Genomic DNA, 20372 nt, shown 5'->3' with positions numbered 1-20372 from the left:
CGGTTTATTCCACTGCCATAGCGAAGGCCAAGAAATCGTTCCCTCCTCCCAGACTCAGGAAACAAAGCATCCTTTGGTCCTTTGACATGGCAAACTCAAGGAAGAGGTGGAGCAAAGCCCCCTTCTCTACCATGGATCCTGGGCGTGTGGCCCTCCACTCAAAGCTCTTCCCAGGGGCCGCCACCTTTAAACCACACAAGGCTTTGCAGATGGACAGGAGGAGGAAGCAACTGTAGCCGATAGAGATTACTCCCTACAACGTTCTGCTGCATGTAACGTAATGCAAAGCAAAAAGACAGGCACAGCTGCACGCACAAGGGAACCCAAAGTGAATATGCGCTGTAGTCAAGGTGAAAGGAGAGCTGGAGGAGACGCTGTTTTTACAGCCAAAGCTGTCGTGTTATGAGAGGAGCGGGGGGGGGGGGAGTAAAGAGCCTGAAACCCTGATGGAGGTAAAGGCAGAGGGATAAGGGAAATGGCTTGGATCAGGAGACAGGAGAGGCCAGCTGGTTTTTGTTAGCAGCTGTCAAGCCCCATGTTTCTGCAGATGGGCCAAAATCACAACATCCCTGGTGTTATTAATTAACGCGTTTTCACAGAAAAATGGAAACTTTTCTCAGAACATACAAGATGAGTTAATCTGTTGCACAAATTGGGCCTAATCACACACACACAAAAACCCTTTGAGGAAGGAAGGAAGGAAGGAAGGAAGCCATGTGATTTCTTCTACAGAAGACAGTCCTCTATTTAAAGAACTGTCAGATGACAGTCCTCTATTTTGAGGGTGTCCTCTTTTCGAAGGGCTGTCCAGTACAAGTCTGGTTTAGAGGTAAAAACCATCAAAAGGAAAAGCAACAAGGTCTTGATGTTGCCCATCAGCAGCTCCTGGACAGCAGACTGAGCAACCCAGGTCACCTGGCCACAATCATCCATACTACGAATTATTTAAATTCTAAGAATTATTTCTAAATTTGCATCTGCATGTATAAATTAGCATATGCAAGTGTTATGCAAATGGGTGTCCTCTTTTTGAGTGATGCATTTCCTCTTTGTCGATTCAAAAGTGGCCACTTATGGGAGGGAGGATTTTCACCATATTTTTTTAAACCATCATGGCAGCTAGAACGCACAACTTAACTAAACCCAATCATAGAATACAAGGGGTAGCCCTTCCAAGCTACTATACACATACTTCCTGTCAAAACAGGAAGCCAATAGATCTGCTAGGAAGTATGACAGCTATAACTGCCACTTTCTCCATGCCCTTTGCCTGTAGCTTGCTAACCATATGGATAATGTCATTATGTCGTTTAGACACTAGATGGTACTGGGCTTAATTATATCCAGGTGGAGTCAGGGGTTTCCAGTTGCTGTTCTGTTCTTGTTGAAGAGAGAGAGAGAGGGAGGGAGAGAGAGAGAGAGAGAGGGAGAGGGAGAGAGAGAGAGAGAGAGAGCTACAATAAAGTCCTTATCTAGCTTCCTCACTGGTATGACCTCTAACCCTTTGATGACACCAACATTTAGAGGGCAAAATTTGCCCACCCATGGGGTTCCTGTTGGTGTTGCTGAACCCTGTCCTACGGTGGCAACTCCTGAACTTCAAGGGGGTGAATCAGAAGTTCAGGGAATAAACCCAGAGGTTGAAGTGAGTTGACTCAAGCCTAGGTTGGCCATGTACCCTACTTTATATAGGGCAGTCCTCTACTGGAAAAGTTGTCAGAGGACGGTCCCCTGTTTGAAGGGCTGCCCAGTCCAAACCTGGTTTTACCATTTAAAAATCCATCAGGAGAGAGATCAAAGGCCTTGAAGGTGCCCATCAACAGCACCTGGACAGCAGACTGAGGAGGTCACCTGGTCAGTCTCCCCCACTATGATGAGATGTATTGCTTTCTATTTAAATTATAGTAAGTATTTGTAAATAATTACAAATGATTTGTAAATTTGCATAACATATCCAAATTTTAGGCAATCTGTCTTCTTTTTTTTGCAATGCCTAAGTGACCACCCTGCTCAATGCCATCCAGTAAAATTAATTGCTCCTGAATTACATCTCTTTCATATTGCGGCCATTTAAACTGGGGATGTCCAATATCACTACTCTTGCAGGTGGGGGGGGGAGCTCCCAGACATGATCTGGGAGGCAGAAGTGTCCTTTAGTGCAAACAAACCACCCTCACAAGCGGTCAGGCAGTGTTGGCTCCAGGTTTTTAAGGGCCCTTGGGCAAGACACCCCTCCCTCGGCGCGTCTGCCTTCTCACTGCCATTGCCACCACCCGCTCTTGCTCCTCACCCTCTTTCTCATCTTTGCTCCTGCTTGCTTGTTTGGCAGGCAGAAAACCAGTGAGCAAGTAGGCAGTGGCATCTCCTGCTCCTCCTTCTCACCACCACCATTGTCTGAACAAGCAGGTTGCAATGGGGAAGGGGAGGAACAACTCCAGGAGGCTCTCGCCAGCTGGAATGGGGCCCTCGACAGGTGCCCAAGCATGCCTACCCTTGATGCTGGCCTTAAGGTCAGGCTCTACAAACAGGTTGGTCAGAGCTTGACCCTTATTTATTTATTTATTTTATTTATTAATCGCCCATCTGGCCGGTCACCCAGCCACTCTGGGCGATGTACAACAATAAAAACAATTCATACAATAAAATTCAACATTAAAAACATCACATTTCTAAAATTACCCTAGCCCACCCCAAATGCCTGCCTGAACAACCACGTTTTTAATGCGTGGTGGAAGCTCATTAAAGAGGGGGCATGGCGGAGTTCCCTAGGAAGGGAGATCCACAGAGTGGGGGCCACCACAGAGAAGGCCCTCTCCCTCATCCTCACCAGCCTAGCTGTCCTGGCTGATGGGACAGAGAGAAGGCCATCTGAGGCTGATCTTGTTGAGCAGCCTATCTGGTGTTGCTGGAGGCACTCCTTGAGATAGGCTGGGCCGGAACCGTATAGGGTTTTAAAGGTCAAAACCAACACCTTGAATTTGGCCCGGAAAACAACTGGTAGCCAGTGCAGCTCCTTCAGCACTGGACTGATGTGATCTCGCTGGCAGCTGCCTTTAATCAGGCGAGTCGCCGCATTCTGTACCAGCTGCAACTTCCGAACTGTCTTCAAGGGTAACCCCACATAGAGCGCATTACAGTAGTCTAAACGAGAGGAGACCAGGGCATGTACTACTGATGGGAGCAGTTGGTTGGGAAGGTAGGGGCGCAGCTGCCGTATCAGATGGAGTTGGTACACCGCTGTCTGGCTCACAGCTTGTGGAATGTACATGCTCAAGCAGAGCCAGGGCATTACAGACAAAACCCAGAGGGATGTAACTTTAAAGCAAGGGTGGGGAAGCATTTTTCGGGGGGGGGGTCACATTCCCTCAGGGGTAAGCTGCATGCTGGCTGTGGGAGCAGCTAAAACCAGCAGTCCTCAGGGTCATACCTTCTCTCTCTCTCCATCTCTCTCGTTCTCCACCTTCTTTCTTCTCTCTCTCTCTCTCTCTGCCACCCCCTTCTCTCTCCCTCCCCCCTCTTCTTCCCTACTCATTGGGCTGCCTGGGGAGGCAAAGATTACACTTACTAGAGGTCTTAACTGATCGCAGGCAGAGGGCTTTCAAAATTAGGCCACGGGCCGCAGGTTTCCCACCCCTGCTAAAGTGTAGGATCTCTCTCTCTCTCTCTCTCTCTCTCTCTCTCTCTCTCTCTCTCTCTCTATCTCACACACACACACACACACACACACAACATTTGAGAACAAATGTATCTACATTCCACATTTTCAACCACACCTTATTAAAATCTGCTTGAGTCACCCAGGGCCAAATCAGATTGCTTGGAAAGCTGCATCGAGCTTGTAGGCCATCAGCCGGACACTCCTACATTTAAACAATGCCGGGATTGTTGCCTCTTTCAGGTGAAATTGCCACTTCCCTACAGCAGTGCAGCAATTTATGAATGAACTAATAAGTTGCTGTGCTGCTTCAGGCAACTGGGAATTCCACCCAATGGAGGCAACAACCATAGTATTGTTTAAATCAGGGGTGGCCAACTAATAGCCTACAGGCTGGATGCGGCCTGCAAAGTAATTTTATCTGGCCCCTGGTGCCTTGACCAAATGTTAATAAGGCATGCTTTAAAAAAAAAAAAAGCCCATTGTTGTTCATGTAAGGGGAAGAAGCTTGTTGAACATTTGAGTGTGAGAGAGATTCTACTGTCTTAGTTCAGACATTTGACAAAGGGGCGAGCCTGAAACACTTGCCTGGATTACTTGCCTGTTATGATCAAGATAAAATAAAAACCTGGAATATCAGTCCCCTGAACCTTTGGCTCCTGATTCTGTAAGCCAGGAGTGGGTAAAAGGTAGATAAAAATTTACTGTTAGACCCCTTGGGTGGCTTGTGGTAGATCAGCAAGTTTTTCTGACTGCCAACTGTTTAACAATAGCAGCAACTAAAAGTCAGTCTCTCTCACTCTCTCTCTATCTCTCTCTCCCCCTCCCTGGCTGCTGAAACAAAGAAAGCTTTGGGGAGGGGGGGAACCAGGAGTGCGTGTGTGTGTGTGTGTGTGTGTGTGTGAGAGAGAGAGAGAGAGAGAGAGAGAGAGAGAAGGCTGAGAGCTTAGTTTTCATAATGAAAGCAAATTCTTGGGCTAACCATATGCTCAGAGGTATCCTTTACCCATGGGGCCGCGGTGGCTTAGTGGTTAAGACGCTGAACTGCAGACTGGAAGGTCAGCAGGTCAGCAGTTCGAGACCCGAGTGCTGTGTGACGGAGTGAGCTCCCGTCTTCAGTCCCAGCTTCTGCCAACCTAGCAGTTCGAAAGCAAGAAATTGCAAGTAGATAAATAGGTACCGCCTCGGTGGGAAAGGTAACAGCGTTCCGTGCATTTCGGTGTTCAGTCATGCCGGCCACATGACCACGGAAGCATCTTCGGACAGCACTGGCTCTTCGGCTTAGAAACGGGGATGAGCACCGCACCCTAGAGTCGGACACGACTGGTTGGGGACACCTTTACCTTATCCTTTACCCAATTCTAAGTATGGAAGTGGGTGCTTCCAGATGAGGCTTTAATCATGCCTACTTAGAGGATTTTATTGGGGGGGGTCCAGATGTCATCGTCTACTTTTAACCCTCCCATGTTTTCCCACCGCTTCTTCCATCTTTTTTCTTTCCACAGAAAATCCATCAAGGAGAAAGAGATGGAACAGCTGCGCAATGGCTCCTGGCTGGTAGCACTAGGAGCCCTCCATTGGGAAGCACCCATGGTCTGCCCCACTGAGCCACTGTGAAAATCTCAGGCATCTAGGGGGAAAAACCAAAGTTGATCCCACAAGCCTGAAGTCTGCTCACCCCTGACATAAGCAAGCTGAGACATTCAGGATCAACTTTGACTTTGCTTATCCTGGAACATAAGTGTGTTGAACCTCAGGCCCGTTGGCCAAATCTGCCCTGCCTGGGGTTCCAGTCCAGATGGCCACACACCCATCCCCTGTCCATACCTCTTTTCCCCAATCACCGATCATTTGTTGGTTTTCCGGCTTTTGTGCAGCTTTCCCCCATTCTAAAAGGTTGAAATGCCTCTCCGAAGGCTGAATTACTGGCAGGAACAGCTTTAAGCTAAACATATGCGAGTATTTTTGACCACACCCTTTTGCCTTCACCCTTGCCCTCTTTGCCTTTAGTCCCACTCACCACTGGAATGTGGCCCCCAAGAGCTTATCTGAAATTCAATTCAGCCCTTGGGCTGAAAGAGGTTCCCCATCCCTGTTCTAAAATGTAAACACCATGCCTGTGAAAGAACCACAAAACCAAAGAATATGAAACAATGAATATCACTACCTGCCAGCCAGAGGGTGTTTTTAATAAATGAAAATGACAAGGAATCTTGTGACACCCAAAAGACTAATACATTTCCTATGGCATAAGCTTTCATAGGCTGCAGTCATTAAAGTCATTAAAGCTGCTCTTTTTTCTTTTTTTTTCAATAAAATGAAAAAAGTAAGTGCCAAGTACCTTTGTGCTCATTGGCCAGAAGACTGGAAGAAGGGCATAAATTTACTTCTCACTGCACAACCTAGCAAAATACGGCTTGCATCATTTCCTGTATATCCCTGTAAAAGGGCTAGTGACATTATTATGATTATGATTTGAGTGACAGCTGAATATTCAAGTCTGGAATATCCCTGAGGTCCCCCTCCTCCCTAGCTACAGCCATTCCTGGATCTGACACATCTGTGTCAGCCATGATGAAACTGGAAACGTTATAATATTTGGGTCTCCAAACATAACTTCCAGACACCATGCTGAAAATAGGGAGGCCCATTAAATCTAAGGAGAGGAGTGTCGTAACATAGATGTATAGTCAATGGATCCTGACCTGACTAAACATTGCGTGAGTCTCTCTAATAAATGCCTTTTCCAAATTTCTTCATTTTTTTTCCTTTCCCATTTATTGTCTTGGAACGGTTCTCTCTTGCGAAGGTGCTCCAGGGATATATGTGCCAAAGGTTTCCCAGCACAGGAATAAAGCAAAACAAGAGAACATTTCTTTCATCTGTATGCATTCAGCATGTGCATTCAGCATGTGCATCCAGAAACTTGTATAGTTTCCTTCCCCAATCTGGTGCCTTCCAGATGTTTGGGACTACAACTCCCATCACACTCTGACCATTGGCTATGTTGGCTGGGGCTGACAAGAGTTGTAGTCCAAAGCATCTGGAGGGCACTAGGTTAGGGAAGAGTGTTGTGTCGCAATGTTTCTGATAAATACATTCCGGTCTTTAGTTTAGAGCCAAAACAAAACATTCACACACATTCAACATTTGCTGCATTTTCCCCACTTCACTGCTTAGCTTTTTGAATGAGCCCTTTCAAAGCAACGTTCAACTTCACTTGTTCGAATATGTTGTTTTTAATTTGAACTTCAAATGCTTTAGATGTGTTGGCATCGCTTAATTGCTTTGAATTTGCAAGGTTTTCAATAAGAAATTTCATCAGCTGTCCAGGAACAGAGCCAGTAGAGGACGCTCGCAAAAGGCAGCAACCCTGCTCAAGTGAACAAGAGCAGAACTGGGGCAGACACAGTCCCTCCTGAGCAGGTGCCCACCTTGTTTACCCAAGCCTCCACTCTTTGCTGCCCACCAACACATCCACAACCCCAAGAGGAAAGATCAGGGCCAACACCAACAGCAGACATGGTTGGGCAATTGTGGAGGGCCCATACCCAGCAGGGGCCCACTGACAAGAACCTGCTGCAGTTGCTCCTCCTCTTCACCACTGCAGACTGCTTATTCACCTGCCTCTTTCTCTTGCCCACTCAACAGAGGTGGTGAAAACAGTCATGGAGGAACAGTAGATGCCCCTGCCTACTTGCTCCCTGGCAGTCTGCCCATCAAGAAAGCTAGTGGTGCCAGTGATGAGAAAAAGAATGAGGAGCAAGAACAGCTGGTGACAATGGTCGTGAGAAGGTAGATTCAATGAGGAAGGGGCCCATCGAGGGTGTCTTGCCCAAAGGTCCTTAAAAACCTGGAGCTGGCACTGGGAAAGATGCTGGCATTTTCCGCCACCAATCACAGAGGGTTGAACTACAACAAAGACATTGCCGGATGTCACATCATCACTACCATCTTCACTTTTTTAAAGCCGGGGGAAGGACACCTAGCGGGTTTCTCCTGGCTTGGAGAGAGCCTTCTGCCACTTGCTATCCCATCCTGTTCCCTAAGGTGACATTGGGCTGTTGTTGTTTTGTTTGTTGCTTGGGCTGGGGAAAGAGTAGCAGGCGGTAGAGGGAATCTGGGCTCTTTGAGTGTTCTTTCATACACACCAAAAGGCCCTTGAAGGGTTCTGAGCATTTGAATGGAATGTTCAAAGTAGCCCAGTTCATTTGGGGAGCAAGCAGCTTTATGCTTGCCCATCTCTAATGGCGTCAACCATCAAATACTATTTACTATAGCATGTTCTCTGCCCTGGAGAGCAATCTAGCAATCAAATCTCTGCTAGCAATCAAAGCAGACAATTCTGGGCTACACTGACGATAGTGTGACCTGGTATAAGTACTGCTTTGAGCAGTAGAGCTTTCCAGTGGCTGCTAAATCACACCAGGAGCACTGCTATCAGGAGAAAGCATAGAAGCCTTTCCTGGGAGAACTGTACCATGTGTTTTTTTTCTGCATGGTACAGTCCTCCCAGGAGTGTACTATTCTGGAAGGGAACTGCATGTTAAAAAAAAAACACCTGTGGCATGTGGACAGCTAGCTAGTCTAACCTTTTTCCTGATGTTTCTATGAGCAAGGAGGTTTTTGTAATATGAAGCACTTTATTTCATTTATTTATTAGGCAACCAAGTACAGGTTATAGCCAAAGAGAGCAATAACAGATACCTATCAATACAATACCAGGTATTAACAATAAAAACTCTATCACCAGGTTAAAATTCAACATACAGTATACAAATACTCAGTACCTTACAAGAATATGTGATTGCAGAGAGCCCTTTTCTCAAGAAAAGCATTTATCCTCTTGGGCTGTTCTGAGTTGGGCTGCTTTTACTGCAAATCTAGCTGTGTTAAGCATAACAAACTTGGATGTGCTTGACAACCAATATTTAATCTTATCCATATCATTAAGGTTAGCGACAGGTGCTAAACATCGTATTAAATATTTATCTCTTGGAATTTTATATAACTTGCAATGTAGCGTGTAGTGTATTGTATCCTCAACCATGTGACTGCCACAGCTACAGAAACGTTCCCTGGGGATGTTCTTGGATATATGAAGCATTTAAACATGCAGTCCCCATGCAGCCACATTCTGAAGAAGTATACATGTGCGTTTCCCTGCATGTTTGTGTTAGCTCTAAGATGCTTTCCAATTTGCAGCATTCACATACTTCAGTGGTAGTTCGCAAGGGCAAAATGATCACAAACCAACCTTGTTCCCATCAGACTTTAAGGCTGCCATCATCAGATCAGTTTTTCAACCAGACAATCTGCAGCCGGGAGCATCATCCAATTAGGATTTTTATAAGTTCCATCGCAGCCATAAGTGCACACATATGTTTAAATGAATTCCATACATACACAGAACTATTTAATATATGCAAATATTTGTGGGCCTCTTTCTTTCTTCTAGGAAAGGAAGAAAACTTCATCAAGACTAGTAAGATAGCCTTAAAAGAATAACATATGAACAAGGTCATAGTCCTAGAAGAAACAGACAGAAGAAATGGTTCAACAGGTCATTTTAAGGCTAACATTTAAGACACTAGCAAGTCATTTTTTGCATCTGCAATAAGCCCTTTTGGGGATTCAGTCTACAACTCCAATGTAATAACGCATTTGGGTTGTGAGGAGTGGACGTGATTCCTCGCAAAACGGACAAAGACTCTCTCATGGGAAGTGAGAGAAATGCCTTACTAGGAGAAGTGAAAATTGGATGTGACAAAATACCAGAATATATATACCATAGTGATCAACCCTTCACTGACCCTTGGTGGAGAAACAGAGAAGGGTGAACATGTATTTCTCATACTGACATGTAATGCATTACTGTGTTGCCTGGAACTTCTGAGGAGTTGAGACAAAATGGTTATGACATGACGGTATGCCAACTCAACACTCATATCAACAGCAGGCTGGCCTGATCAACTTTCAACATGTTTTAAAGTGAAATGCCTGATGTCATTGACCCAGTTCACAAATCAACAACCCACATTTTGTTAACTGTGGGTTGTTGAAAATGCAGCGGGAGCAAGCATGCATGCCTGCTGGTTCCCATGCATTCCCATTGCAATAAACAACCCAGGAACATCCCATCCCTGGTTATTTATTGTAACATCCGAACCTGGAACCCTGGGTTGTTGGGGGATGAACAATTCAGAGTTTGAACCCATGGTTAATTGATTCAACATCATTTCATATCTCTCAAGGTCATTCAGTAGTGAAGCAGGTATTTTTTGGACCAGATTTTAGGAATATCTCCAATGACAGTATTTTCAATACAGTTCTGTTGCGCATACACACACACACAGCTGCCACATTTCCCTGAAATGCAGCTTAGGGGATCTAATAGAGCATTGGGAAATAATGGGAAAGGAGACAACATGAAATTGGCAGAGCACCTTGGAGATGCTCCTGAAGTTCAGGGGGGCGGGAGATGAGGAACACAACACAAATCCAAATGTTTCACTTTGGCATATGGATATGATTGCTAAGCGGAGACTTGCTTCTAATCCGTCTATGGGATCAAGGGCTTGGTCTGACATTCTTCAAATCTGCAATGACATTACAGAATGGAATAGAAGGTGCCGCCAAAAGTTGACTGCGCAGTTAGAAAACAGTGTTTAAGGAGTTGCAGCAATTAATGGATCGTTGTCTAATGGCATACCACTTTATGGATATTTCAGGCCCCTCCCTGAATGTTCAGCTTCATTTTTAAAAAACTAAGTCCGTAGTCCTTTTTACATAAGAGAAATAACAGAGATAAGAGAAAATATGCAGGCAGTATTCTGCCCAATTGCTCACTAAGAGCCACACTAGACATGATGTTAATTGCATGGATGCAATTAAATTGCATGCTCTTGATTATGTAAACAGCAGTTGTGGGCCAACCCCTGCAACCATGGAGGGGGGGAGTTTAAATCTTCCTGTTACTGACAAAAAACCACCTGTTATTTGCATTTACAGGGAAGCTCCCATTAGCACCAATGAAAGCTTCCCTTGAAATGCAAATAGCAGCTTTGGAGAGACAATTTTGGCTCGAACTGTGTGAGGGAGAGAAAGAGTTAAACTTTCCCTCCCCATGCACACACCTCTCCAGTCAGGAGGCTGCCTAGATTTCCCTGCAGCTGCTATTTACATAACAAGAGATACACACATCAGTTGCCATTATGCAATTAACATCATACTTAGTTTGGCCTTAAGAAGTGAGTTTACTCCCACCTTCCAGTGTTTTTGGCCAATGGCTGCAAAGACATTGAGATAACTGTCAAGCACTAGGCCCTTATTTTCAAACTGTATCCAATTACATTTTTATTTGATTATTATTGAATGCAATTAAATGGCTATAAACATATCAGACTGTCTGTATTTATGTTTTGGCTGTTCCGTACTGATTTCCAACCCCTCCTCAGGCTCTCTCTCAACTCAAAATTGTTAGTGAAGGGCCCTCCAAGATAGCTAAACTGCAGGAGACCCAAAATGGGGAGGCGCTGCAGATAATGGAAAGGATAGGATTAATATTCAGAAATATTGATCTTAACACTGGGCAAGGGCAATAAAAAGATAGCCAATAAAAGTACTGAAAAGTAATATTCCCTGGAAAACTAACCACAGAATGTCACTTCCTAGGAGTCAGCAACTCTAATCTGAGGGCTGTAGATGTGGATCATGAAGTAATCCTGAGTCACCAGAACATCTGCCTTTGGGTTGCTTTAACAGAAGCATCATCTGTACGACATGAGAAATAACAGCACTTTTCCCTCAACAGCAGATCCTCAGTATAGAACATAGCCTAGTTTTGGTGCCCAAAATTTAAGAAGACTGCAGAAAGGCTGGGGAGGCTACAAAGGAGATGAGAGAAGATGACAAAGGCTTTGGAATGCGTGACTTAAGAGTAAAGTATGAAGAATTTGAGCATATTTTGCTTCAAGAAAGGATGTGTGGGCAGTGAGAAACAACAGTCATTTTCAAATCTCTTGAAAGCTGCCAAACAATTTTGCAATGAGCACTTTATCCTAAGGGCAGGGCTCAGAGAAACCAAAGGTATGGGGCGGGGGGGCGGGGTGATAGAAGAAGGTTGTTCCATTGGAACCCTTCCATAACTAAGTTAGAAGCAATGAGTTCTAAACATTATTTGTAGCTGTGAATGTAGTAAGAACTGCCCTTGATAAAGAGATAGTCTTGAAACGTGTCACAATCTATAACTTTTGGTGCAGCTGTCTTTTTTGTCTTCTTTTGGCTGAGGGCCTGTTAGACAACATTGTGTATTACTTCCGTTGTGAAGCGCACAACCAACATTTTTCTTATGTCCCAGCCCACCATAATTCCATGCTTTTACAACTGCTTCTACATTCCTGCTACATTCGAGCAAAACAACAAAAGCAAACCAAAACTGCTTGGCAACCCCGAGAGAACTATTCTGCGCGTGTGTTGTTTCACATTTTAAACTCACTTGAATCATTGCACTGTTATGACTACAGGAAGACAATGGAGTTGGCTAAAGGTAAAGGTGTCCCCAGCCAGTCGTGTCCGACTGTAGGGTGTGGTGCTCATCTCCATTTCTAAGCCGAAGAGCCAGCACTGTCCGAAGACACTTCCGTGGTCATGTGGCCGGCATGACTGATCACCGAGGTGCACAGAACGCTGTTACCTTTCCCGCCGAAGCAGCACCTATTTATCTACTTGCAATTTCTTGCTTTCGAACTGCTAGGTTGGCAGGAGCTGGGACTGAAGACGGGAGCTCACTCCGTCACGCGGCACTCAGGTCTCAAACTGCTGTCCTGCCGACCTTCTGGTCTGCAGTTCAGCGTCTTAACCACTAAGCCACCGTGGCTACAACAACCCTAATGCTAAACATTTTGGGAATAAGTACCATTTTGTTGTGGAAAAGGATAATACATTTTTAAAGCAAACATAAGAAAATGAGCATCTGTAACCATACACGTTCCCAGCCGGCTGCCACTTGACTTTAAAATGTTAAAAAAAAAAATAAGAGGAAAGAATGGACGCTGCAGTGAGCAGTATCAGGCCCAGAGGGCCTCTCTGAGATAGAGATGTGAGAATCAGCAAAACTCAAGCTTGCCAAAGTGCTCCAAATTCCATTTTGATGCTCGTTCTGACTTGAGTCTGTATCAGGTTGCAAGCTTTGTTTGCTTTTTTTCTTATGAAAATCCATCCATATTTTCATACATACTTTCCCAAACGCATGCATCCGCTGTGCACATCTTTGAAATATATGCATTCTTCTCCCATTGATTAAAGTGTATTTGTCTGTATTTTTCAAAAGTGTGCACAATTGTCAAAGGTAAGCATGCAGTCGAACACGCTTTGGGGGAGGGCCCACGAAGCACATTCCAAGCTCGGAAATGTACAGACTTCAACCGCAGATTGCATTCATGTTTGATCCTGAAGCTGCGAACTGGGTAAATCCTGATCAAAAACTGAAATGAATTTCTCATGCATCCTTAGCCTCAGAGATGCCCATGCTAGGCCAGATGCTGCTGCCAGGCCTGTTTCCCCATCATCTGCCACTGTCTAGGTAGTCTTTTACAGGGCCTTGTGCTGTTGGCCCCTGGACTTCAAGGGTCTGCGATCCAGTCCTAACTGCACCACTGATCTGGATTATTATAGGATGGCCATGTGTCCCTTTTATAGAAGACTATCCTCTATTTGAAGGGCTGCCCTGTCAAATTCAGTTTAAAGATAAAGAACCATCAGAACTATCGTCCATCAACAGCCAGCACCTGGACAGCAGAGCAAACTGAACAGGCAGGCACACCGGTCATCGTCTTCCACACTTTGGTGAGTTGTACAGTATTTCTATTTAAATTCTAATAATTATTTCTAAATTTGCATCTATACATATAAATTAGCATATGCAAAGTTTATGGAAATCGTTATCCTCTTTTTTGGTGATGTACTTCCTCATTTTTGGCCATTCATACGTGGCCGCTCTAGATTGGGGATGGGCAAATGAGCAATTTTCAAGATCGCCAGGGTTTTCCGAACAACATCTCACCACTCGTCTTGTGCCCGTGCCCATTTGCATTTGGAATCGCTGCTCGCTCATTGCAAACTGGAAAGTTGCGCAAATCAAGCAGCGATCAAATGAGAGATTTGCATAAGTGTCCCCAAATTTGCGCAGCTTTCCGCCATAAGCTAAGGCAGGGCCGATTCAGTCTGCAGAGGATATTTGCACAAATCGAATTGGGCATCGGGAATGAGATGAATGAACACACGTGATCAACAATTTACAAATATTTTCGGCGAACACATGCTCTCACTTGGAGCTTCAAACAGGGCATGGTCACATGTTTTGTGAACAAAAACAGAATTCTCATACTAGATTGAAGAGAGGAACGTCTGCATGCAAACCATGTGCTCAACCCCACAGCCACAGACCCTGCACTAGAAAATGCAGGATTAAGAACATAAGAAGCTGCCTCATAGTAAGTCAGACTGTTGGCCCATCCAATTCAGTATTGTCTCTGCTGCAGTCCTCTGGGGTTTCAGACAGGAGTTTTCCCCATCCCTATCCAGAGATGCTAGGAACTGAACATAGGACCTTTTGGTGCAAAGCATGTGCTCCACCACTGACAGCTAGATAAGCCTAAAGATAGGTAATCCTAAAGACTTACCTATCTAAAGACTTACCTATAGGCAGGTAAGCCTAAAGACTCATTTGGCCTTTCCCCTGGGCTCGGCAATTATTGGAATCTGCAAAGAATTTTGGATGAAGTTGGGGGGTTAGTGGCGGGGGGTGTTTCCATCTGTCGCAAACTTGTCCTTGCATCTTGGTAGAATGGCTAAAAATGTAAAACATCCTCCTTAGAAATTAGAGCAGTCTTTCAAAGCTTAGCTGCATCTGGACAATGTAGGTTTCCGTCAAAAATGTTTACGGAATACGGGAGGGGGGTGGGCATGTGGAAATCAAAGAGCTTTGGGAAGAGAAAGAAGAAGATGGCAACCCAGACGTCGAGTGAACCTGACTGTCATATCCCCCCTTGGGAAACGGAAGGCAGGCGCATAAGGACCCGTTTATTTTAAGTAAACTATAAATATCAGACTACAAGGAACGCATGTAAGAAATGAAAAAGTTGGTCTGAATCCAGCGATTTCCAAAAGGCCTTGGACAAACATGTCTGATTGAATCTGGCAATTTCCACTCCCCCCACCCCACCCCCACCCATACCCACTCATTGGTTAAAGTTGATCAAGAGAACAGAGAGTGAGATAGTTTAATCCCTTCCAAATGGAAAGCAGATTACACCGGGGGGGGGGGGAGGAGAATCAAGATAGAAACTCTGCAGGAACTCGGTGGTAGGATCAGTTGACATGTGGGGCTGAAAGCAGAATGCTTCCTCCTAGGCTTTTCCAGACGTGTGCATGGCAAGGGGCCAAAAGGTACTGCTGGGGGAATTCTTGGCCAATGCCGTGTGAAGACGTATGATACCGGCAGTGAAATCTTATGCCTGTTGACTCAATGTGACTCCTTTCCATGGATGTGTGCGTGTAGTATTGGTGCCCATTATCCAGCTCGCTTCTGCCTCTTGCCCTCTGAATCTTTTGCCCGCAGTCCTCGAAATGTGGCGACTGGTTGTGCTTACTCAGAAGTGACAGAAAGGCAGTTTGCACATGCTTAAAGGCAGCCCTGTTTTAAATCACTTTTCAGAGCCCTTTCAGAGCACCGCATTGACATCTGGCTGTGCTCTAGAGAAGAGTCAGCAGGGATGAAGGCCATCTTGGCCAACCGTTGTTTTCAGAAATTCTCCCAACTCAGTGCCTCTGGGCATATGCAGCATGCCTTCGCCTCTAATCGGAAGCAGCCTCTAAAGTAGACAAGGTGCCTCTAAACGTTTGCAGAAGGGTGTTATCTTTTTATTGTTTTTAATTGTAATATGTTTTTACCTATTATTATTATTATTAAGAAAGGTGTGAGCTTTTGTTTTAATACACTCAAGCATTTATAGAATCTAAGAAGAAAAGCTCAAGACTTCAATTTCCAGAATGATTTAAAGACATGTGCAACGTACTCAACCCTGGTCAAGAGTGGTTACCGAGCTGTTAAGAAGATAAGAATTGGTTTCCACGATCAAAGGTCCATCTAACCCAGCTCTCTGCCTCCAATAGTGGGTAGCCAGATGCCCCTGCGAATCATGATGAAAAATCCCCAGGATCTGGTAATCAAAGGTATACTGTCTCTGAACATGGAGGTCCCTTTCTTAGCTATCATGACTAGGAGTCATTGCTAGAACTACCTTCTATGAATTTGTGTAATCCTGTATCAGCCTTCTTCCAACCTGGTGCCCTACAGATGTTTTAGATTTCAACTCCCATCAGCCCCAGCCAGCATGGCCAATGGTCAGGAATGCTGGGAGTTGTAGTTGAAAACATATGGAAGGCACCAGAATGGGGAAGGCTGCTTTATACAAGTACCAGACAGATTCCTGGAATGTGGATTCTGATGCAGCTAAAACAGCACCATCCGCACGTGACAGTGATGAAGCAGGAGGCTTGGGGAACCCCAAAGTTTACAGAAGTACAAAAAAAACTACATTAAGGGGAGATCCCCACCCCAAAAGAGCCCTGTGAGGACTAAGCATGTTCAGTGACCCCAGAATGACTGTTGAGAAGGGGGAGAAACGGCTAACTTGGGGGGGGTGCAGGGCCGGCCCTATCATTAGCCAGCTTGATGCACCTACATCAGGTGGCAGAGTGGAGGAAGTGTAGCAAATTGTGCCCCACCCCACCGCCCAGAGGGTCCACCGCTTCTTCTGACTGTGACAGCTACCACCGCCACCTCCCCACCCTACCTGCTTGGCTGGCTGGTCAGCCAGCCAGCCAACCAACCTAGCTGGCCAGTTGCTCCTGCCCACCAGGCTGCCACTCCCGCCCTGTGCCACAGCCATGGGGCTCCTGGAAGAGGCTGGCCAAACTATTGCAAGAGACCGGGCAATGCCATCTCCTGCTCTCCTGCGATCGCTCAGCCAACCTGCCCCAAGAGCCTCGCACCTGGGGCACAAGGCAGGAGCGGCAGCTGGGCAAGCAGGAGCGAGTGGAGGGCCAGGCTGGCTGGCCGGCCAGCCAAGTGGGTAGGGTGGGTGTGCGGGGCGGGGGGCAGCCGCAGCAATGGCCACCCACCTCCTTACACACCTCCTTGCTTGAGGCAGCAACATACCTTGGACCGTGCCTGGGTGTGGGTGGAACGAGACCCTCCCAGGAGCATGATTATGCTTGTAAACAAGGCACCTGCTCCCCACGCATCTCGCCTCTTCAAAAGTCACCAGAGGGGAGGGCGGGAGTGGCCACTGCTGCTGCAGCAGATTCAGTGGTGGCTTTTTCAGTGGCACTGGCTAGATGCAAATGTAGACAGATTGACTCTCGTTTAAACAGAAGTACAGTACATCTCACCACAGTGAGGCAGGCGATGGCCCGGTGCTTGCTGCTCTGTGTGCTGCCCAGGTGATCACTGGGGATGGGCAACTTCAAGGCCTCTGGGCTCTCGCTTCTGATGGTTCTTAATCTTTAAACCAGACTTGGGGTAGGCAGACCTTCGACTAGGGATGTACGAATCCCCCACTATCCAGTCCAGCGGGGGTCTGCCTCAGGGCAATTTGGGACCCGTGGAGTCCTCTGGAGCCCTGCCACATCTGCCGGGGTTGGTGGAGCAGCTCTCTGGCTTTCTAAAAGATGCAATACGCAAATGGCAGCTGCCATTAGCCTGTCATGGGAAAATTACAGCCATAAATGGAGTATTTTATGCCATTTGTGGCTGTAAAGCGCTTACTTTTACCTAAATTGCAGCTGTTCAGCGGATTTCCCCAGCATCCCTACCTTCGACTAGAGGGCACCTCCAAATAGAGGACTGCCCTCTGTAAAGTACAACACCTGGCCATCTTAGGCCTCCCATATCCTCAATCTGTCTCTAGACCATAGTTAACCCCAGGCCCTGGATTGGATGAGAGGATGGAGCCAATCTCTCGAGGGGTGGGAGTGACTGAGGACAGCGTGTGGAATATGGAGCCAAGGGAAGCACTGGGAGGCTGCAGCCCCCGCCTTCCCGGAAGAGCGTCATGGCACGGGAGAGACCAGCCTGGCGCCATCCATCAGCCAGAGAGGGAGCTGCTGCAGGGAGCTCGCTTGACCCCCCCCCCCCGACAGAAAGATCACACGGCTCCAGCAGATTCTAAGAATCCAGCCTCACTGGAGTCCGTGACGGAATTCTCCAACATCCCTATCTGGAGGGCAGCCAATTGGGGAAGGCCGGTTATAACCACCATTCGGTTGACACCCCTGCTCAGGTTCTTCTTTCCGGCTCTATAGTTTGTCATTTTCCTCTCCCAGGCAGCTGTCTTCCCAGGTTCAGAAACACTTTGACACTCTGCCTGGAACCCAGAGCCCTGTGCTCCAGGTGCTCTATTCCCTGCTTTGCCTTACCTCTCAGCAATGCCCAGGAACTGCTGTGGTTGGCTGGCCTACTTGGGGGAGAGGGGAACCTTTGTTCCAAATGGGTCCGATTCCTGACATGGCCCAGGAAGAGAGCAAGCAGGGGCAGGTGCATCAGTGAGCATGCCCTGGCAGTGGCGGCGAAGAGAGGACAATGCAACAATTCATTGCTCTCGCCGTTCCCATTCCCTGCACTGATCCGCTCAGAGCCCTGTTGGAGCTGCTATTCAAAAAATTCATCGATGATAATTAAATTTTGTCGTGACCTGCCTTGGCCTCCAAAGACTGTGGCAGCCAGCCAGGAAGAAGGTGTTGCTAGAGAGGAGAGCTTTTGCCTCCAGAATAAAGCCTGGCCCAGCTGCAGGGATCTTGAGAGAGGCCTCGGACTACCTTCCCTGCTTCTAGGAATGGGCTCAGACTATGGCGTATGGGGGGAGGATACATAGCATCAGGGAGCCAGACAAGGGTCCAGTTCTCACTGAGGTGGTAAACCTGCGTTTGAGCTGTGCCGCTTCAGATGGCATATATGGATTCGCATGATTGAAACCTCCCCCCATACTTGATTCAAGCATGGGGAACCTGTGGCCCTCCAGATGAGGGAAGTACTGGTCCAACAACATCTCAGGCCATAAACCATGCTGGATGGGGCTCAGAATCACAGAATCACAGCATAGTAGGATTGGAAGGGGCCTATAAGACCATCGAGTCCAACCCCCCTGCTCAATGCAGGAATCTAATGGGCTAATGGAAGTTGGAGTCCAACAGCATCTGCATGGCCACAGGTTCCCAATTCCTGTGATAGTAGAGAGAGAGAGAGAGAGAGAGAGAGAGAGAGAGAGAGAGAGAGAGATCCTGCAACAAAATGTTGCAGTGCAGAGTGCTCCTGTTCAGGGTTTCAGTGAGCCAGCCATGCCCTCTTCTGGGATACTCTATTCCAGTGCCAGGCTTTGGGGGCCCTTGGGCAAAACACCGGCAAAGGGCCCCCTCCCTCAGCGAGCCTACTTTCTCACCGCCACTGTCACGAGGTGGCCACAGTCCTATGTTGGTGCAGCTCTACAGGCTTACCTGGCAACAGCAGGGTGTCTCACATTCATGATGACTAGAAACATGCATCTAAATTCTGCCCCAGCCAGATATCCGATTCCATGCAAATGTCTGACTAACCAGAATTCCCAGTAGGACATTTGCTGGCACCAGGCCGCAACAGGAGCTTTGCCACTGTTTTCTATAGGGGTTGGATTGCACCCTCTTTTGCACCATCTGTACAATTTCCACAATTTAATGTTCAGGCAGAGAGCTTCCAGGAGTTGGGTTTGGACTTGCAAAAAGCCAGGTGGGTTTGGACTTACAAACCACAACCACACCAGGAAAAAAGAAAAAAGAAAAACATCACTGCATTTTTTCTGGGTTTCATCTTTCACTTCTGATTACCAAATGCTGAGGACAAAGAAACATCAAAGAATGGCTGTCTCCACCATGACCTGTTTGCAAACGTCCGGGTGCCTCGCCACCATTGGAAAACTGGCCCAGATGGATCCTTGTCTCATCCAGCAAAAAAAAATTTCACTGTTCTTTGGACACAGGGCCTGAACAACTGTTAATCCATCCTGGTGGGCAAGAGGATAGACCCATTACAAGAAAATGCTTAACAATTTGGGTGTTGATTTATTTAATTTGTATCCTGCCTTTCTGCCAAAGAAATGGCACTCAAGGCAGCTAACAATAAAATCCAAATTAACTAAATCTTAACTGAAACCTAGGATAGAAACAAATAAATGAAAAACAGAACAATAAAGGGCACCAACCAATTAAAAAAAACCTTCGGCAAGAGACCACTTTATATGTCAAAGGCCTGCCTGAATATAAACGCATTTGCCTGCTGGCGGAAGGACAAGAGAAGGGGAAGCAACCTAGCTGACCTCAGCAGGGAGTTCCAGAACCTAGGAGCGGCCACCAAGAAGGCCCTCTCTCGTGTCTCCACCAAATGTGCCTCTGATAGCAGCAGTACCAACAGAAGGCTTCCCCTAAGGATCTAAAAACCTGGGCGAGCTCATATGGGAGAAGGGGGTCTCAAATTGTATAGGGCTTTACAGGTCGTAATTAGTGTAGCAATGTCATCCCATTCATTCTGTTCCAGTTTGCATATTGGTTTGGCAGTTGCGAATTGGTAAATTCATATAAAACTCCAGACAGAACATATTTCTCACCCATCCCTACAATCCACACT

This window comes from Heloderma suspectum, chromosome 12, assembly GCF_057233095.1.
Source record: "Heloderma suspectum isolate Gila_16-S chromosome 12, 16-S_ref, whole genome shotgun sequence".
Taxonomy (NCBI): Eukaryota; Metazoa; Chordata; class Lepidosauria; order Squamata; family Helodermatidae; genus Heloderma; species Heloderma suspectum.
This window is presented reverse-complemented; position numbering follows the sequence as displayed.